Source organism: Lissotriton vulgaris, chromosome 5, assembly GCF_964263255.1.
Source record: "Lissotriton vulgaris chromosome 5, aLisVul1.2, whole genome shotgun sequence".
In the NCBI taxonomy this organism is placed as follows: domain Eukaryota; kingdom Metazoa; phylum Chordata; class Amphibia; order Caudata; family Salamandridae; genus Lissotriton; species Lissotriton vulgaris.
This window is the reverse complement of record NC_141693.1, coordinates 550,165,711-550,179,087: the sequence shown is the minus strand read 5'-3', so window position 1 is coordinate 550,179,087 and position 13,377 is coordinate 550,165,711. Positions and strand designations below refer to the sequence as shown.

At 44.5% G+C, this 13,377-nt stretch overlaps 1 protein-coding gene across 1 annotated transcript in view; it reads right to left on the bottom strand.

Annotated features, from left to right (window-relative positions):
• The window catches only part of LOC147711219 (uncharacterized), a 71,506-nt gene extending 65,534 nt beyond the window's left edge, over nucleotides 1-5,972 (bottom strand). The window contains exon 1 of the mRNA XM_086922000.1: nucleotides 5,648-5,972. The gene's annotated coding sequence lies outside the window, so the exon portion shown is untranslated. The remainder of the gene's footprint in view (nucleotides 1-5,647) is intronic.
• Between the last annotated feature and the right edge of the window lie 7,405 nt (nucleotides 5,973-13,377).

Genomic DNA, 13,377 nt, shown 5'->3' with positions numbered 1-13,377 from the left:
AACATCTTTGTGGGCCTCAATCAAATGGAATGGTAGAATGATTCATGTAGACTTTGAAAAAGACTCTACAACAAGTGAAAAATAGACATCAACCTCTACAACAGTTGCTGAACACTGTCCAGAGAGCATAAAGAAACAAGCCACACAGCACTATGGGTCGGGAAACCCTTACGTTTGGATGGGAGCTCAAGACAAGACTACCCAGCTGAAACACCACCCTGAATCATGAGAAGACAAGGAGGTCAGCCACTATGCCTCAGGTTTCAATGAGAAGATGAAATAATGTACATGTATTTATGAATGTATGAAACAATACGCAAACACATGGGGACTTTCTCAAAGCAGAGAGGTTTGAGACGATGAGTGGGTCCTCGTGAAGCAATAGCCTCATCGGAAAGGGGATGCCAAATATGATGCCATTTTGCTCAGGCTACCTATGAAGCACAAAACCATAACTATTGGAGCAGAACACAGCAGACAAATCAGATCATCTCCCACTTCAAACAGTGGCAGCTGGCAACATTAAAATATGGTGAGGCGCAATTCCCAAAAGCTCCCCATAAACGTTACACTTGCTGGCATGCAGGCTCTGGTTGTGGTCTCACTTCGCCCTGGCGCACTCCTCTGCAGTGACTCCAGCTCAAAAGGGAAAGACCTCCTCCCTTGTGCAAAGCAAATCCAACCAATCCTGGTTCGAGCAGGCTAACTTAGCGCTCATTTTGAGGCTGGGGGCCTGTGGCTGCAATTCCCTGGCTGTTTCTCACCCATGGGATTGCTAGCTCTGAAGTGCGCATGTCAGATTGGCCAGCTGCACACTAGCAGGTCTTCAGTAACAGTGCAATTGTACGAATCAGCCCTGCTTCTGCCCCCGCGCTGTAACAGTGCGAGCCTGCAACAAATTTTAATAAAAATGTATTTATTACCATTTTATTAGTGGCAACGCTCCTCCGCCATAAAGGAAGGAACCGCCACTGACTTCAAACCATATCATTAGCAGCACTACAAGGGAAATGAATGTGCCACTGCAACGACAAGCTCAGACAGTGAAGACGAAGCAGCGCAGACAAAAGTCGAGGAAACCCTACGAGATGTCATTCGAAGTGAAGCCACAAGAATCCAACCTGAATGATTTAAGAAATATAACAAATGTCTAAGGGAGAAGGCATTTTCTGAAGCAAGTAGGAGTGTAATGTCACGGATGGAGCGCCATGGCATGAAGGCAGCTGGGTAGGTCAGCCCTTCAGTCATCCACGACATCCTGTTTCCAGCAGGGAATAGCAGGAGGTTGTCGATGTAAGATAACTGAAGCACAGATGTGAGGGAGACTAACTCCAGAATATGAAAACCACCCTGTAACAGATTAGGGCCAAAGTAAAAAGAAATTAAGACATTCAACAAGCAAGCGAGTCTCCTGTGTTGCAGCACGTGGGTAGTGCCCGATCGGCTGGTCTGACAGATCGGAGTGTTGGCCAGTTTATTCGCCGCTGTGGTCCAGATTTATAGCCAGGTCGGCTGGTTTTTACAGTTGATTTCCCTGATAGTACCTCTTTTAGCTATCTGCTTCGCTAATGGGTGCCGCTTTTATTTTGGTGCCCAAGTCAATTTTTCGCCCCAGTCTGACCCTGTGGGAAGCCCTTTTCAAGGGAGTTGAGAGCTAGGCCCTCTTACTGCTCATTCTCAGGGAGAGCGTTTACTTTATGTGTCTCCTCCATCAGGGTTCTTTCGACGGATGGTCTAATAATGATGCACAAAGGTGGCGGTTATTCTGTAACCAGGATTGAATTGAATTGAATTGAATGTGGGTTTGTAGAGTGCATAGTAACCCAGAAGCATCCCAGCGCTAAAAACTAAGACAGCGATACCAGAGGGGGCGACAGGGAGAATACGGGGGGTCAAGGAAAAAGGTGGGTTTTCAGGAGTTTCCGAAATCAGAGATGGCAAGGTTCGCTCCTGAGTTTAAAAGGAAGGGAATCCCACAGTTTGGCTGTGGTGACCGAGAATCGCCGTCCTCCTGTGCGTGCCTTTTTTACTCTGGGCACAGCGACTAGGCGTTCGTGATCTGAGCGCAGAGGTCTGTTGGCTTTGTAGGGCACGACTAGGTTTTTTAGGATGGGGGGGCCCTTGTCCTGTAGTAGTTTGTGTGCCAGACAGAGGGATTTAAACTTTATCCTTTCTCGTATTGGGAGCCAGTGCAGCAGTTTAAGTGCTGGTTTGGCTGACGTTCTGGCTGGGGTGTCCGTGAGAAGCCGTGCTGCGGCGTTCTGGATCCGTTGGAGCTTGTTGAGGGTGGATTCCGGCGCTCCAAGGAAGATGGCGTTGCTATGATCCAGTCTGGACAGTATCAGTCCTTGGATGAGCAGCTTGCGGGAGGTCTGCGGGAGGAGGGGCAGGACTTTCCGAGTCGATCGGAGGAGGCCGAAGCAGGTTCCTGCTATTTTTTTGGCTTGGGTCTTAAAGGATAGGTCCTCTTCCATCCAGACCCCCAGACTTTTAATCTCCTTTTTTGGAGATGGGGGCTCCCCCAGACAGGTGGGCCAAATGTTCGGAGGGAGGGTGGATCCTTTGAGCCCTAGTAGCATGATCTCTGTTTTAGACCCGTTTAGTTTTAGGGAGGATTCGCCCATCCAAGTGAATATTTTTGATAGGCAGGTGTGGAGAGTGCCCGGTCCTTGGTCAGATTGAGATAGTGAAACGACAAGTTGGGTGTATTCGGCGTAGCTCACGATTTTGATTCCGAACGGGGCGACCACCTCCTCCAGTGGGGACATATACACATTGAATAATGTGGGGCTAAGGGAGGAGCCCTGTGGTACCCCGCACTGGAGGGGAATTGCTGCTGATCAGGTGTTACTCTCCCAGACCTGGAAGGTGCGATTGCTCAAAAATGACGTGAGCCAGGACAGGGCCGTTCCTACTATCCCTATGTCAATCAGTCACCTGGTGGTTTACAGTGTCGAAGGCCGCACTGAGGTCCAGGAGGATCACTGCCACCGATCCTCCTGAATCCAGAATGCATCTGGCCTCCTCCACTACTGCCAAGAGAGCGGTGTCCGTACCCTGTCCAGGGCGAAAACCAGTCTGCGAGTTCCGGAGCAGGCCGTTAATTTCCAGGAAGTGGGAGAGTTTTTATTAACTACCCTTTCCGTGACCTTGCTGATACCGGGGAGTAGGGATATTGGCCTGTAATTGCCCGGATCCGCTGGGTCTAGGAGTGGCTTTTTAAGAAGGGCTTTGACAATGGCTCTCTTCCATCCTGGAGGAACCACTCCCTGAAGCAGCGAGGTGTTAATAGGGTCGATGACAGGTGCGGCGATGGTGGGTGCGATCACATTTAGGATACGTAAGGGTACCGGGTCGCTAGGGGAGCCACTTTTAATGATGGCCAAGGTTTTGAGTACTTCGTCCACTGACACCGGACCAAAAGTGTCCAGGTGGATGGCTGGCTTGGCTGGTTGACAGTTAGGGTCTGTTCTGTGGTTGATTTGGGGCAGGGTAGTTAAAATATTTTGAATTTTTTCGTCAAAATAGTTTGCCAATTTGTTACATTTGTCCTCAGAGGTGTCTTGAGCTGCTGGAGGGTCGGATACTTTGAGCAGTTCCTTCATTATAAGGAAGGTTTCTCTAGCAGTTGGAGGACTTTTTGATTCTTTCGTTGTAGAACTGCCTCTTAGTATTACGCAGGGCCATTTTGTATGTTCTCATGGCGGTGCGATATTCATCTTTTCTGGATTTTGTCCCGTCTTTCCTCCAGGAACGTTCCAGTTTTTGGCATTCTTTCCGTAATAGTTTTAGCTCGGGTGTGTACCATGGGGCGGGGTTAGCTCTCTTCTCCTTTTTCTGGGTGCTTTTTTGGGGAAGAATAGAATCCAGTGATTGGGTGAGCCATTTTTCAAATTTCGTATCTGCAATCACTGGGTCGAGTGCCGGGGGGGAGGGGGGTTCGGGGGTAGGATTGTTCTAGTAATGAGGTCCAATCTACAACAGATAGTTTGGACCAGGTTCTGTCCATGACGCGTGTTTTGAGGGGTGGGGGTGGCAGTACACTAATTTGCCAGGATAGGGGGACCAAAAAGTGGTCCGTCCACGGGAGTGGGTGGGGAGGGGTTGTTTTCAGCGCGTGGATGTTGGTGAAAATAGGGTCAAGCAAATGACCTTTGTTGTGCGTCGCCTCAGAGTTGACTAGTTTCAATTCATAGGACGTAAGGTCGAGGAGGAGATCAGACGCCACCGAGTCCAGGGGGGTCATTAAAGTGGAGATTGAGATCTCCCAGAATCATGAAGTTGGGGGTGGAGGCTGCAAGTGTGGTAACGGTTTCTGTTAGGGCACTGGAGAACCGGTTCGGGCACCCCGGTGGACGGTATACGAGTAGGCCGTACAGTTTACGGAGAGGGAGACTGTGGGTGAAATTTGTATAGCGAAATGGCAGCTCTCACAGGATCAACTCGTAGGTGTTTTTTAGTCCCTTTGTTGGTGCACACAAAACAGCCAAGTGGGGCATCGAACTTTCCACTTCCATGCACGAATCCAGTTCAGGGTATTTCTCTGCATTTTGGTACTTGTAGCCAGGTCCACCAGAATTGTTCCATTACAACTGCTGGTTATTTCCTTTATGACAATAATCTACGGGTACTATATGCAGGGGCATAACTTGGGGAGGGGGGGGTTGGGTGACACGTGTGACCCAAAAACCGGGACATTTCACAAAAATAGAAGAAGGACTACACATTTACATTAAAAAAAATGCAAAGAACGACAGCATAGAAACACAGAAGAGGCACTAAGAAAATAAATAAAATCTAATTTTTAAAACCAGCATCATATCTATTAAATACATTGCTTACTCATAACAGTTCCTTACTAGCCCAGCTTTGGAACACCTAAAAAAGTGTCTCTCACTGTTTTCAGTTTTCCCTCCCAAAAACACGGACAAGAGCCAATTTTACAGAAATCTTCCCGGACAACTGTTGGAAAACCGGGACGGTCCGGGCAAATCCGGAACGCCTGGTCACCCTGGGGGGAGGGGGCCGGGGGGGGGGGGTGTTATGGGTGTTACAATCCCACCCCCATAGGTGTATTCTGTAGTAAATATTCTATAAATTAGATATGGTGAGGTGTTTGTCGCATTACACTTGTTTTTTTTTTACATGCATATGCAGACCGAAACTCTATCACACAAACACGCTTTCGTCTTTGTTTTAAAATGTCTTATAAAAAGGTAATTTTACAAAATATTGAATTTGAATTACCCCTCACATTGGCACTCCTCTTCCTTGCTCCTTACGTTGCCCTGTATAATATATTTTAACCAGCGTGATTGTTGGAAAATCTGAAGTCTTAAATTCACACACCTCCAATCTTAAGGACCAAGCTACGGCCCTGAATATATGACTCGCATCTCGGGGGCACAATATCCCAGTCTGGTTTTCCCATCTACAAACGACTGCAATGTGCATGTTTGCAACTAATTGAATTTAAGGTAAACCAGAATGTATTCATTTTTAATGGAATCCTAAGAACAGAAACACAGTGTCCTGCATGATATGGAGTCATCGGATAAGCTTTCAAAAAATATATTTCGAAGTCTTTCTTTCTGCGTGATCAAACACAGGTGCTCACGCAAGTGTCCTACCTGAGCTGAGTACATACCTGTTAAACAGGTTTCTGGGCTCCAGTCTGTAAATTCCGAAGTTCAAAATGCAGTAGGTACAGAGGTCGCAAATTAGGGACGCCGAAAACACAGCTTCTTGCTTCTGCTGGTGAAAAGTCAGTGAGGGGGGGGGGGGTTCGCTCGGCTGCAGGTTCCCCTTGTCGAACGGTTGGCACTGAGATTAGCTCGTCTCTAACCTTCAGGTCACAGTTGACGCTTACTTATCCGTGGCGTCGCCTTTTCTAATATTAAGGTGAAAGCATCGGGTTCGATTCTGCATCAACTACCGAGCCCCGTTTCCGGCTTTCACTCCATTTTGTTCTGAGGGCGCCTCCGCTGGGTACTTGTACCCTGTGCAATAGGGGTGGGATCTCCCAGAGTGGGACAGGCGCAAAGGCGTGGCTAAAAAAGAACAAAATATTTTAATTCACGATCCTGGTAACGGCATATAAATTAATAAGGCACGTCTTAAATGAAAAATAAATGCAATTTTAACTAGTCAATGGGAAATTTATTATTTTACACTATGAAACATCGATGCACGTAGCCAAACAGCCACACAATTATATCCTGGTTGGTGCTGAGGAGAATAGCATTTAGTGGTAAAAGGTCCTAGCCTGTGCCAGAAAGTACTGTGACTTTGTAAATCATTATATTAAAAACTTACATTACACACATTAGATATACTGCTACAAAAAAGATGCTAAAAGATTTAGGTTTATTATTGATAAAGTGCTTCCAAGATATACATTATAGTAATAAGCAGACTACATCTAGTGTATTTCTATCACTGTTCATTGTTATAGTATGTTATGTTATGTTGATTTGTATAGTGCACTAATAACCTAAGAGGCTATCCAAGCTATTGTAGGTGTGTGGTTCCAAGGTGCTTGTATTAAGGCTAGGTCTTCAGCTTCTTGCGGAACTCAAGAAGCGAGGAGGTGCCTCTACTGTGTTGAGGGAAGGTGTTCCATGTCTTCGGTGCGATGTAGGAGAATGAGAGACCACCAATTTTGCCTTTGCATATGCGGGTAGTGTCAAAAGAACACTCAAACTGACTTTTCGACAAAAGACGCTTATCAGAAACTGTGAGAAAGAATGGAGATTAGCACCCTCTCACCTGAGTATGAATAAGCTTAAAAACAAAAAAGGTTTCTGTTTCCAGATACTTGAGAGCCTTGCTAGAAGAAAATAATACAGCCAAACACTCACTGGGGTTGACTGTTGGGATTGTGTATAATGTATAAAAAGGAAAAATTGTTCCTTTTTTAGGTGTCCCCTCACTCACCGGGGTTGCCCCACGGTGACATGCTTCATCATTGGGGCCATCCCAGTCCTCTACGGGCTGGGGCGTGCTACGACTTGCGAGGTTACGTAGGAGCACTTAAATGGACTATGTGTGGTGCATGTGTATTTGTGGGGAGTGGACTATGTGATGTGATTTAAAAATACCTGCCCAGTAGGTTTCTAATAAACTTTATTCTGACCTCTAGGTGGTAGTATTAAAAACGGGGTGGGGAGATAGGCTGCCCTAAACTTGATGTGTCCAGATGTACCTATCAACTCCTAAGTCGACATGTTTCGTGCATACCCCAAGCACTTCTTCGGGACTACACAGGGACCAGCCCTGTGTTCGCCACTCCTTAACTCTTTCACTGAAATATTTACAAAAAGGCTTTCAACTGCAGCAAACTTTGCTAAGTGCATGCATTTATACCTACATATTTTGTTCCAAAAACACGTGGTTCCTGAAAGATAGAAAACAACTTTAAAAATCACGGGGTGATTAGCCCCATTAGTTATCACACACAGTTTTTTGCAGAAAAAAGTGATGGTTTTCTGTGATTCGAAAGCGGGCTCATTGGCCGTGCTTGTTTTCATGCACAAAAACGTGATTCATTTCGTGCATTTTCGAACGTGATTTAAAAAACACCTTTCTCAGTGTCACACCCAAGCATTCATCAGTCATACACACTCATACATACTTTTCACGAGACCTAACTGGGCCCCATGGAGTCGGAGGGGTATCGGTATCCTAGCAACTCTAATGGGAGAGAAATAGAGTTGTTAAGTCACCCAGTTCTGCACGTTTTCTTGGCGATGTTCCGTTATCACATCGGCAGTCCTTAGTGCCCTGTTTTCACTTACTTGTGCTCTGGTTACCTCCTGCATTCAGGCACCTACTTTGTCTCCCTCCGGTCCGGATGTTATCGGACTGGGGGTTCCGTGATGTTTATATGGAAATGCCGTTCGCGGCATGTTAGCGCTGGCGTGGGAACGCCCTTACGCTAGCTAGAGCGTGTAGTTCACTACCCGTTTCCCGCCTGCGTGGCGGCCATCTTAGGGGTACCGATCTTCGTTCTTTTTTGTTAAAAGGTGTTTAGTGTGACTATTTGGGCATAGACACACCTCGTAAATAATTTAGGGTGTTACGCATGACATTTGAATTATTATCAGGGTTTTAGTTGGCCCTGTTAAAAAACCGAAAAAGGTTGGCAATTAGTTCAGAATTAATGTGACGTACCGGGATCACCAGTACTACCCTCCGTGTTAGATGTAAGGTCTCATATCCATCTAGTAATTAACTATAGCTGGTAAGAAAAACTTCAATATTTTGCCAGGAATCGCACAGTTATTACGAGTAGATGGTAGTATTTTATTCGTGAAATTTATGAGTTTCTGCACAAAATGGGTCTGGTTTCATGTTGTTATTGTTTACCATTTATGTAAACTGTCCCCAGGGGATATCATCATTCAGTCCCACAATATGCGAACGAAGTTTGAACACCCAACGTTGCTCTTTTTCCAGTAGTTTCTTTTCCATGTCAGCATGGGGTAGTTGGGTTTCCAGCACTACCCAGCGTATATCATTGGGTGTGTGTGCCTTTTCCAAGAAGTGTGTTGTCATTTTAGTATTCGAGTGTTTACACCTGAAGTTACTGCGATGTTCAACCATTCTTGTGTTCACCTTTCTGGTTGTCATTCCTATGTAATGCAAATTGCACACACATGTGATCATGTAGACGACCCCTGATGTGTTGCAGTTTGAGAAGTTTTTCAAATCCCATATGAGGCCTGTGTTACAAATCACCTGTTTGGTGGTTTCAGTCAGGTGGCATACACTGCAGTTGGAACACGGATGGTGTCCCGCTGGCAAAGGGTGTAAACGTCGGATAGGGCCTTCCATAGTTCTTGGGCGTGTGTGTACCATTAAATCTTTCAGATTTTTCCCTTTCCGATGACTGAACATCGGTTGGGTGATGTTAAGACCTCCACTATTCAATGTTCTCCAATGTTTTTTTACGATTTTTGTCACCTGCTGTGAAGCTACGGTGTATGTAGTGATGCAGATAGGCCTTCTTTCAGATGTATTTGGTGGTGGTTCCTTGGGTTTGGACTCCAGCAATGCATCCCTGTTATTATTGGATTCCCTTTTCTTAGCTTTTTGGACAATCTTTTTGGGGTACTGTCTCTGGTATAGTTTGTCGCACAGTTCCTTGGCCTGCATTTCATAGTCACATTTTTCTGAACAGTTCCTTCTTAGTCTTAGAAACTGTCCAAATGGCAGGTTTTCACGAAGTTGGCGTGGGTGGAAGCTCTCAAAACTCAGTAGGCAATTCCTAGATGTTGGATTAAAGTGTGTCGTAGTTGTTAGTGTCCCTCTTTCAGCCTTAATGTTTAGGTCTAGGAAGACCAATTGTTCACGACTCATTGTTGAGGTGAACTTCAGAAAAGGGTCCTGCAGATTTAGCCAGTTTAGGAAATCATTTGCCTCCTGCTCATTTCCATTCCAGATGAGGATGACGTCATCGATGTAACGTCTCCACATCTGGATTTTGGTGGAGTGGGGGTTGTCTGTATTCAAGATCTTTTTTGTCTCTAGCCAGTGCACATACAGTCCCGCCACGCTCGGCGCGAATGTGCTTCCCATGCTAGTTCCATGGGTCTGTTTGTATATGGTTTGCTGGAAGAGAAAGAAGTTCTCGGTTAGGGCAAGGCGGCAACACTCTAGCACTACATGCCTTGGTGTTTTGTAATCCCACTGGTTTTCAAATAGGATGTCCGCCAGAATTTGTAGTGTCTCTCTGTGAGGCAAGCTTGTATAGAGGCTCTCTACGTCGAGACCAATTAGTACTTGTGTGGAGGGGTCAAAAGGCAGGTCCTTTAGGAGGCACAGTACTGATTTTGTGTCCTGCAGGTATGTTTCTGTCTTCTGTACCAGCGGTCTCAAGAAGGCGTCTGCAAACTTGGACAAAGGCTCTAGTATTGATCCTATGCCTGAGACGATTGGTCTCCCAGGTGGTTTTTCCAATCTTTTATGGATCTTGGGGATCGTATAAAAATATGGAGTCCTTGGGTGTTTGTTGTCCAGATATCTGGAAACAGAAACCTTTTTTGTTTTTGACTTGAATTATTGGAGGGCGAGCCTAGCTAACAACCCTCTAACTCCCTTCCCCATTTCCTGACTATGAATAAGCTTCACATAGTGTGAAAATAGTACAAGGAAAGAATCCTTAGAGCCAAATCCGCTCACTTCAGAGCACTCATGAATTCTGCATAGAGCAGATCAAAGCGTCTGTTTGAGGTTCTCGTATAAACTAGAAACCTCTCCACAACTTCCGTTCTCGAGCCATCAGTGGCCTGCTGAAACAACTTTGTGGATTTCTTTGATAGAAAAGTCAGACATACATATCTCACTACACACCGGTGAACCTCCAGAAACGGAGATTCTACAGTGCAAGGGCCTATAATTGTGGTCATCTTTCTCCCCCATTTCCCTACAGCGAACAATCTCCAAAGTGAAACCCTTGAACCACCTTCAGGATGCCATTCCAGGGTCTATCAGCAAATCTCTTGCACACACCAACTCCCCCTATGGATCAACATGGTCAACTCCTCTCTTCAACAGGGCCTATTTCCAGAACGGCTAAAAGTGGATCAAGTCTCTCCTCTCTTGAAAAAAAATCTCTCGACCCAGAGAACAAGAACAACTACCACCCAGGCTCCACACTTCCATTTTTAGTCAAAGTCATTAAAAGTTGTGTTGCTTCCCAACTCATTTCACACATTCGATCAATCAGCTTCCTAGACTCTCTCCAATCAGGTTTCTACCAGAGCCACAGTACAGAAACTGCGATCCTACAAATAGTCGACAAATCTTTTAGAATCCTCGACTCCGGAAACTCCTGTCTCCTGGTCCTCCTGGACTTGTCCGCTGCATTCGGCAAACCATTTGGCAAACCATTTGGACCTATTTCACACTTGTGAACAATGAATGGGCCATGGAGGCACAGTCCTCCATTGGTTCTCCTCTTACCTAACCAACTGTCACAACTGCTCCGCTCCCAATTGCATTTGCAGACGGGGCCGAGCAATACCATAAATAAAAGTTGCTGGGATGTGAGGAAGAGCGCTGCGCGTTCTAGTTGTTGTGCGCGTCATCCGTCCTATCTTTTCACTCACCAGCTTCCAGGTCTCTGCACTTCACATCCGGAGGCTCCTCATCAGGTTGTTGAATGCCGGCTCTTGATCTTTGCTCTCGCCGTGTCGGGGTGTCCTTAATTCTACAGGCATTAATCTTGCCACTCCAGGAAAACCTGCAAGAAAGAAGAAAACAAAATACCTAAACAGAATCTATATATGTATGATATATATATATATATTCAATGAAAAAACCATAGGTTATAGTCCATATATAGTTAGGAATTTGCATTTACAAAACCTTGAAAATTCAATGAAAAAACCATTGGTTTTAGGCCATATATAGTTAGGGATTTGCATTTACAAAACCTTATTTTACTCGCATAAAACCATTGAAATTCCATATATAGTTATAAGCGCTAACTATATATCGCGCACCCGCAATCCACTGCTGATGATGTCACATATTACATCATTCATGACATGGTTAGTGACATCACTGATGACATCACTGATGACATCACTGATGACATCACTGATAACATCTCATTTGACATGACTGATCACATCACTGATGATATCATTCATGTGATAATACCATGAACCTCTTCAGACTCTAACATAACCTTAGATACAATCAGTGTAAACAGACAGTCACAGACTGTCACTCATCCATGGAGTTACTCACACACCTAGTCAGTTATGCCAAAAATCAATCACACCTCCATTTTCTCAACTATACAGTTATACACACCTTACTTATTCAAACATATACTAACACATATTTACTTTACTCTCTTATACAATCTCTGATACATGTTCACAATGATCCATACAGCCACCCACACATTCACTGGCTCTTATGCACAGTTATTTATAGATGTCAACTCTCACATGTACTGTGTTTTACATATGTACTTAATTTGACATGTAGCACTGAGATATCCATTCACTCACTAATACACTCATGCACAGTCAACCGCCCATACAGCTGTTTCCACATGCACTTTTGAATCTATACATATAGTGAATCAACTACTCACACATCTATGTACAGAGTCACACACCTCCCAGCCACCCATACACACACACTCAGTTTCCCATACAAATACTTGGACAACCAATCAATAACCCATACAGTTACTCATATAGCTACTGATCAACATATGCAGCAGTTTGTAGAACAACAGATATAATGATGCACAAATTAAAACAGTTTAGTCACTAACCCATGCACTCAGTGAGACACATTTAATCACTCACTCATACAGTCAGTCATGCACCTACTAAATCCTTCATCCAGACACTTATACATCCACTCATTCTTCAATATGTAAGACATATTTTAACTTTACAGAAACATACAGTCACTGGATGTTGTCATCAGTGATGTCATCAGTGATGTCACTAACCATGTCATGAATGATGTAATATGTGACATCATCAGCAGTGGATTGCGGGTGCGCGATATATAGTTAGCGCTTATAACTATATATGGAATTTCAATGGTTTTATGCGAGTAAAATAAGGTTTTGTAAATGCAAATCCCTAACTATATATGGCCTAAAACCAATGGTTTTTTCATTGAATTTTCAAGGTTTTGTAAATGCAAATTCCTAACTATATATGGACTATAACCTATGGTTTTTTCATTGAATTTCAATGGTTTTTTAAAAGCTAATATCTGTAGCTGTAAAATATATTCTTCTTTAAATCTTGAAATATATTTTTCATGTTCTTTACACAATTTTTTAAAAACATTTTTTTTTGTTTCGCTCCCAGTCCGCGAACCGGTCAGCTTCCCGGTAGCTCAATTTAAAGCCGCGGCTTAGTACGCGAACCGGTAACCGTTCCTTTAGCGTAACTGTTACGATCGCATGACGTTTTGCGTTATCGCGTAATACGTCATTGGACGCGCCAAGTTAGCGGACCCGGAAATGGACCCGAAAGCGGAGCAAAGCGCGAAACGTAAACACAGCAGGTCATGTGACTCGAAAATAACACTTTTCATTGGTTCATTTCACTTTTGGTTTCCTAATGATGTAATAATTGGTCATGTGATAAAAAATTAACACTTTTCATTGGTTTAGAATTTTTCCTTCTCCCAAATGATGAAAACCCCTCCTTCTTTCCTCACTCTGACTTTCATCTTGGTGAGAGAAAGACCCTTTTTGATTCATCAGCAATGGCTTCAATGGTTGCTTCAGCCAGTGTGCCACCACCACCTCCTCCACCTCCTCATGGGAAGAAAGGACCACCTGCTTCAGTAATTATGGAAGAGGTGGAAAATCAAGAAGAGGAAGAAGAG